At 54.2% G+C, this 6993-nt stretch overlaps 1 protein-coding gene across 4 annotated transcripts in view; it reads right to left on the reverse strand.

The window, feature by feature from the left end:
- Nucleotides 1-6993, reverse strand: part of LOC139234072 (SH2 domain-containing adapter protein F-like) — a 197465-nt gene that overhangs the window by 26524 nt on the left and 163948 nt on the right. The gene's annotated exons all lie outside the window — the stretch shown is intronic.

Genomic DNA, 6993 nt, shown 5'->3' on the forward strand with positions numbered 1-6993 from the left:
ATCACCTCTAGTTTACGTGTGGTAGTGCAGGATGGGAGCAGGCCATGTTGGGCAATGATTCACATCCCTGCTGCGCTCGTATGGATGTAGGGACTTTGCATTTATATAGCACCTCATCACACCCTCAGAATGTGCCAAAGTGCTAAACAACCAATTAATTATCTTTAAAGAATGGGCACTGTTACGCAGAGCAAGATCCCACAAACAACAACTGAGATGCAAGACCAGATGATCTGCTTTTGGTGATGTTGGTTGAGGGAATGTTGGTCCCAGGACAACACACACACACAAAGGATATGAAGCTAAGGCGTGTGAATCGAGTCGAGGTATAGATCCGCCATGATCTAATTGAATGGTGGAACAGGCTCGAGGGGCATAATTGCCTACTCAAAAACCACAACTTGCATTTATATAGTGCCTTTAACATAGTAAAACTTCGCAAGGCACTTCACAGGAGCGATTATCAAACAAAGTTTTGAGCCGTATCAGGAGATATCAGTGCAGGTGACCAAAAGCTTGGTCAAAGAGGTCGCTTTTAAGGAGCGTCTTAAAGAAGGGTAGAGAGGAGGAGAGGTTTAGGGAGGGAGTTCCAGAGCTTGGGGCCCAGGCAACAGAAGGCACGGCCACCAATGGTGGAGCGATGGATATTGGGGGTGTTCAGGAGGGTAGAATTGGATGAGCGCAGACATCTCGGGGGGTTGTGGGGCTGGAGGAGGTTACAGAGAAAGGGAGGGGCGAGGGCCATGGAGGGATTTGAACATAAGGACGGGACTCCTGTTCCAAATGTTTCTATCACAGAGGGAGAGATCCCTGCTTGTCTTTGAACAGAGCTATGGGATCTTGAACGTCCACCTCGACGGAGCCTCGGTTCAATGTCTCTTCAATAGGCCCTCTCATTATACATGTATTTTGGAACCTTTCCTTTGTGTTAATCTCTCCTACCCTGCCTGCACCAAACCCTTCACCTTCTATCACTCAAGGAGCTAATGCTTTATATTTACTTTTCGCTCATTTAAACATCCGTCTCCCCTGGGAGCAGAACATTGGAGGGTGTGTGAGGGGGAGGCGGGGGTGTGAGGGGGAGGGTGTGTGAGGGGGAGGGGGTGTGAGGGGGGGTTCGGGGGAGGGGGTTTGAGGGGGAGGAGGTGTGGGGGGGGGTGGTGTGAGGGGGAGGGGGTGTGAAGGGGAGGGGGTGTGAGGGGGAGGGGGTGCGGGGGGGGGTGGTGTGAGGGGGAGGGGGTGTGAAGGGGAGGGGGTGTGAGGGGGAGGGGGTGCGGGGGGGGTGGTGTGAGGGGGAGGGGGTGTGAGGGGGAGGGGGTGCGGGGGGAGGGGGTGTGAGGGGGAGGGGGAGGGGGTGTGAAGGGGAGGGGGTGTGAGGGGGAGGGGGTGCGGGGGGGGGGTGGTGTGAGGGGGAGGACTAGAGAGTGAAGGACACCCCCATCCACAGCTCGCGTCACTTTGTTCCTCTCCCGTGGGTCTTGACTCTAGTGTCAGCCGTGGCTCAGTGGGCAGCACTCTCGCCTCTGAGTCAGAGGGTTGTGGGTTCAAGTCCCACTGCAGAGACTTGAGCACAATATCCAGGCTGACACTCCCAGTGCAGTGCTGAGGGAGTTCCGCACTGTTGGAGGGGCAGTGCTGAGGGAGGGCTGCACTGTCGGAGGGGCAGTGCTGAGGGAGGGCCACACTGTTGGAGGGGCAGTGCTGAGAGAGCGCCGCACTGTCTGAGGGAGGGCTGCACTGTCGGAGGGGCAGTGCTGAGGGAGGGCTGCACTGTCGGAGGGGCAGTGCTGAGGGAGGGCTGCACTGTCGGAGGGGCAGTGCTGAGGGAGGGCCGCACTGTTGGAGGGACGGTGCTGAAAGAGCGCCGCACTGTCGGAGGGACGGTGCTGAGGGAGCGCCGCGCTGTAAGAGGGGCCGTCTTTCGGATGAGATGTTGAACCGAGGCCTCGTCTACTCTCTCGGGTGGGTGTAAAAGATCCCATGGCACTATTTTGAGGAAGAGCAGGGGAGTTCTCTCCGGTGTCCTGGGGCCAATATTTATCCCTCAATCAACATCACTAAAACAGATGATCTGGTCATTATCACAGTGCTGTGTGTGGGAGCTTGCTGTGCACAAATTGGCTGCTGTGTTTCCTACATTCCAAAAGTACTTCATTGGCTACAAAGCGCTTTGGGACGTCTGGTGGTCATGAAAGGTGCTATATAAATGCAAGTCTTTTGTTCTTTTACTGCCCAGTGGCGTTTTTCCGCGAGAACAATGCTGCGTCTAAGTTGCGCGCACGTGAAACCTCACAGATACCGGACAGACTGCCCGCGAGCTTTTCCAATTGAAGCACCACACGCAGGCAGAAATTCATGGAAATCAACAAAGGCGGCCTGGAGGGAAGGTTGCGGGAGACGGGGAGCGAATGGCCGGGGATTTAAAGAAGGCACGTTTGTGTTGGTCAGTGATGAAGTTTGCAGGCAACAGACAGACAGAAAAAATCTCAGCGCTAAGCTTGCCAGATCAGTCGTCTCCTCAATAATGTATGAATCGAAGCTGGGTATCACATTCCTCATTCTTTTTAATATTTATAATACGGTCCTATTTACATTGTGCAGACTGTCTGCTTCTTTAAATGTTCTTAGATGAGCGGCCCCATAATAATTGATTTGAAAAGATATATACATATATTCTCAAGGTCAACATGGCTCCGTCAGCCAATTAAAAGCGGGTCTTTCACCTCACTTTCTGTAGTGGATCTTGCTGTGCACAAATTGCCTGCATGACATCGTCACTTCAAAAAGGAACTGGTTGGCCCTTTGGGGCATCCTTGGGAACATAAAAAATAGGAGCAGGAGTTGGCCATCCGGCCCCTCGAGCCTGCTCCGCCATTCAATGAGATCATGGCTGATCTTCGACCTCAACTCCACTTTCCCGCCCAATCCCCATATCCCTTGATATCTAAAAATCTATCGATCTCTGCCTTGAATATACTCAAAGACTGAGCCTCCACAGCCCTCTGGGGCAGAGAATTCCAAAGATTCACCACCCTCTGAGTGAAGAAATTCCTCCTCATCTCAGTCCTAAATGGCCGACCCCTTATCCTGAGACTGTGACCCCTGGTTCTAGACTCTCCAGCCCGGGGGAAACATCCTCCCTGCATCTACCCTGTCAAGTTCTGTAAGAATTTTGTATGTTTCAATGAGATCACCTCTCATTCTTCTAAACTCTAGAAAATATAGGCCTAGTCTACTCAATATCTCCTCATTGGACAATCCCCCCATCCCAGGAATCTGAGGAATGTGATAAGGTGCCTATAAATGTTCTTTCCTTCGATACACATTGCAGCTGAAGTACCTAGCTCCCTCCGAGGACTCAGCAGATAAAGGCACCACCGGATTATGTTAGCGAGGCCCATCGCCCACAGGCCACAGGCTCAATCCCTAGGCCGGTGTCGAATTGGCCGCTCGGAGCGGTTGCCGATAGTTTGGGGCTTTGCTCCCAGGGTCCCTGGTCGCTACCCAATGGCTACTGCTGTAAAGTAGATCGATGTTATCCTCGGGGCAGAGACGGTCGAGAGGAGATTTGATCGAGGTGTTCAAAACCATGAGGGGTCTGGACAGAGTAGATAGAGAGAGAAACTGTTCCCATTGGTGGAAGGGTCGGGAACCAGAGGGCACAGGTTTAAGGCGATTGGCAGAAGAACCAAAGGCGACACGAGGGAAAACGTTTTTACGCAGCGAGTGGTTAGGATCTGGAATGCGCTGCCCGAGAGGCAGACTCAATCGTGGCTTTCAAAAGGGAGTTGGATAAATACCTGAAGGAAAAGGATTTACAGGGCTACAGGGAGAGGGCGGGGGGAGGGGGACTGGCTGAGGTGCTCTTGCAGAGAGCCGGCACAGGCTCGATTGGCCGAATGGCCTCCTTCGGTGCTGTAACCGTTCTGTGATTCTAATAAGAAATAGGAGCAGGAGTCGGCCATACGGCCCCTCGAAACTGCTCCGCCATTCAATAAGATCATTGCTGATCCGATCCTGGATTCAGCTCCACTTCCCTAACCGCCCCCTTATTCCCTTAACGGTTAAGAAACTGTCTATCTCTGGCTTAAATTTATTCAATTTCGCTTCCACAGCCCTCTGAGGCAGCGAATTCCACAGATTTACAACCCTCTGAGAGAAGAAATTTCTCCTCATCTCAGTTTTAAATGGGCGGCCCCTTATTCTAAGATCATGCCCCCTAGTTCTAGTCTCCCCCATCAGTGGAAACATCCTCTCTGCATCCACCTTATCAAGCCCCCGATCTATATGGACATCGGTTGAGGGCAGGTTCACCCTCAGTGTGATGCAGACAGTGACCGAATAGTCAAATGAGACTTGCTGTGTAAACATGCAGAGAGCTCTGCTTGTGTGCGAAGCACTGGAGGGTTGGCACTTCCTGTGGAGCCATTCTCTAGCATCAGGCAGTGCCTTCAAAAGAGACGCGAATTCTGAAGCGCAGCACAATCATATATTGTACAGATCGGTTGTGACCATAGAGATGGTGTCAGCCGTGGCTCAGGGGGCAGCACTCTTGCCTCTGAGTCAGAAGGTTGTGGGTTCAAGTCCCACTCCAGGGACTTGAGCACAACTGATGCTCTCAGTGCAGTGCTGAGGGAGCGCCGCACTGTCGGAGGTGCCGTCTATTGGATGAGACGTTAAATCAAGGCTCCGTCTGCCCTCTCAGGTGGGCATAAAAGCCACTATTCGAAGAAGAGCAGGGGTGTTCTCCCCGATGTCCCGACCAATGTTTATCCCTCAACCAAAAACAGATGATCTGGTCATTATCACATTGCTGTGTGTGGGAGCTTGCTGTGCGCAAATTGGCTGCCACGTTTCCCACATTACAATAGTGACTACACTCCAAAAAAAGTACTTTATCGGCTGTAAAGCGCTATGGGACGTGCTGAGGTTGTGAACGGCGCTATATAAATGCAAGTTCTTGCTTTTAGATTGTGTAAAAATGCGGTGTGCCAGAGCAAGGTTGCTGATGGATTAGCGGTGATGCTTCATGCATTATTACACAGAATGTTCAATAGTAATCACACAGCTTACCGCAGGCAGGACTGACAGCTGAACAATCGGAAACCATCCCAGGTTACGTCAGTGGTGGTTAGAGAAGACACGGAGAGACGAACGAATCCATAGCCAAGTGTTGATTTTCAGTTCAGCCAATCAGGGCGCAAGACCGCTGATCGATGCCAAACGGCACTCCCGGATTGCACAAATATTTACGCAGGCAATTTGCAATTCTGTCTGTTGAATACCATGGCTGAACCCCCACAGGCCCCCAGTGTGCCTGGGGTGCGAGTTCCAGTCAGTGGAACTGGACAAACACTGGACTGCTTCAACCACTTGTTTCCCTTCACTACTTGAGGGAAAGCTTTGGGGCTTTGGCGTTGATGTAAAAATTCTCCTGCTCGTCAACAAAGCCCTCCCCGGACCCAGCACTCCATCTCTGTACCCCACCCCTTCTCCAGCCCCCTGTCACAGTGTGGTCGACAACTATAGTTGGACGTATTCCTGGGGGCGGTGCTGAGGGAGCGCCGCACTGTCGGAGGGGCAGTGCTGAGGGAGCGCCGCACTGTCGGAGGGGCAGTGCTGAGGGAGCGCCGCACTGTCGGAGGGGCGGTGCTGAGGGAGCGCCGCACTGTCGGAGGGGCGGTGCTGAGGGAGCGCCGCACTGTCGGAGGGGCAGTGCTGAGGGAGCGCCGCACTGTCGGAGGGGCAGTGCTGAGGGAGCGCCGCACTGTCGGAGGGGCAGTGCTGAGGGAGCGCCGCACTGTCGGAGGGGCAGTGCTGAGGGAGCGCCGCACTGTCGGAGGGGCAGTGCTGAGGGAGCGCCGCACTGTCGGAGGGGCAGTGCTGAGGGAGCGCCGCGCTGTCGGAGGGGCAGTGCTGAGGGGAGCGCCGCGCTGTCGGAGGGGCAGTGCTGAGGGGAGCACCGCACTGTCGGAGGGGCAGTGCTGAGGGAGCGCCGCACTGTCGGAGGGGCAGTGCTGAGGGAGCGCCGCACTGTCGGAGGGGCAGTGCTGAGGGGAGCGCCGCACTGTCGGAGGGGCAGTGCTGAGGGAGCGCCGCACTGTCGGAGGGGCAGTGCTGAGGGAGCGCCGCACTGTCGGAGGGGCAGTGCTGAGGGAGCGCCGCACTGTCGGAAGGGCGGTGCTGAGGGAGCGCTGTACTAAGGTGCTGTCTTTCGGATGAGATGTTAAACCGAGGCCCCGTCTGTTCTCTGTCGGATGTAAAAGATCCCAGGGCACTATTTCGAAGAAGAGCAGGGGAGTTCTCCCCGGTGTCCCGGGGCCAATATTTGTCCCTCAATCAACATCACAAAAAAAACAGATTATCGGGTCATTATCACATTGCTGTGTGTGGGAGCTTGCTGTGCGCACATTGGCTGCCGCATTTCCCACATTACAACAGTGGCCATGCTCCAAAAAATACTTCATTGTCTAAAAAGCACTTTGAGACATCCGGTGGCCGGTGCAAGGTGCTATAGAAATGCAAGTCTTTCTTTCTCCGAAGAGCAAACTAAAAGCACGACAGTGCAAGAGCTGAACCCTAAGTAACTGCCCTTTGAAGAGCTGCAGGGAGATTATTCTCGGTATTGCTTCAGTTGGGACTGCGGAGAGGCGTGGGGGGTGGGGGGAGGGGTGCGGAAGGTGTTCAGTGAAGCACGCGGGGAGAGCCAGGCACCAAACCCGTGTCGCTCCGCTGTAAACAGTGACACACCTTGCCTCTCCCTCGTGTACTAAGTAAACAAGCTTTCAATTTGCACCAAGCCGCTGTCAATTCCAATTTAGCTAGGCAGCACGGAAGGGAAGAAAGCAGGGACGCAGAGCTCATGTAACCCTCGAAGCAACGCAGTGGCAAATTGTCAGCTCTCCCACACAGGGCCGTAATGTTGATGCGCTGTCTCCTGGGGAACAGCCAGCTATCAGTCGCTGGGGTCTCTCGGGAGGCACAGGCGACAGA

This window comes from Pristiophorus japonicus, chromosome 21 (genome assembly GCF_044704955.1).
Source record: "Pristiophorus japonicus isolate sPriJap1 chromosome 21, sPriJap1.hap1, whole genome shotgun sequence".
NCBI lineage: Eukaryota > Metazoa > Chordata > Chondrichthyes > Pristiophoridae > Pristiophorus > Pristiophorus japonicus.